The 460-nt window shown below is 45.4% G+C and overlaps 1 protein-coding gene across 20 annotated transcripts in view; it reads left to right on the top strand.

Moving 5' to 3' along the window:
* Positions 1-460, top strand: part of map7d3 (MAP7 domain containing 3) — a 28,485-nt gene that overhangs the window by 8,956 nt on the left and 19,069 nt on the right. The gene's annotated exons all lie outside the window — the stretch shown is intronic.

Raw genomic sequence — 460 nt, 5'->3', positions numbered from 1 at the left:
TCTAGATTCTTCAAAGTAGCCACCCTTTGCTCTGATTACTGCTTTGCTGGTTCAGTATGCCTTCAATTTGGAATAAATCTCTAACAGTGTCATAAGCAAAGCACCCCCACACCATCACACCTCCTCCTCCATGCTTCACGGTGGGAACCAGGCATGTAGAATCCATCCGGTCACCTTTTCTCCATCGCACAAAGACACGGCGGTTGGAACCAAAGATCTCAAACTTGGACTCATCAGACCAAAGCACCGATTTCCACTGGTCTAATGTCCATTCCTTGTGTTTCTTGGCCCAAACAAATCTCTTCTGTTTGTTGCCGCTTCTTAGCAGTGGTTTCCTAGCTGCTATTTGACCATAAAGGCCTGATTCATCTGATCTTTAATCTGAGCTTCTGTTAACTTGCGATTTCTGAGGCTGGTGACTAGGATTAAGTTATCCTCAGCAGAGGTGACTCTTGGTCTT

Source organism: Etheostoma spectabile, chromosome 10, assembly GCF_008692095.1.
Source record: "Etheostoma spectabile isolate EspeVRDwgs_2016 chromosome 10, UIUC_Espe_1.0, whole genome shotgun sequence".
NCBI classification, from domain to species: Eukaryota; Metazoa; Chordata; class Actinopteri; order Perciformes; family Percidae; genus Etheostoma; species Etheostoma spectabile.
This window is presented reverse-complemented; position numbering and strand designations above follow the sequence as displayed.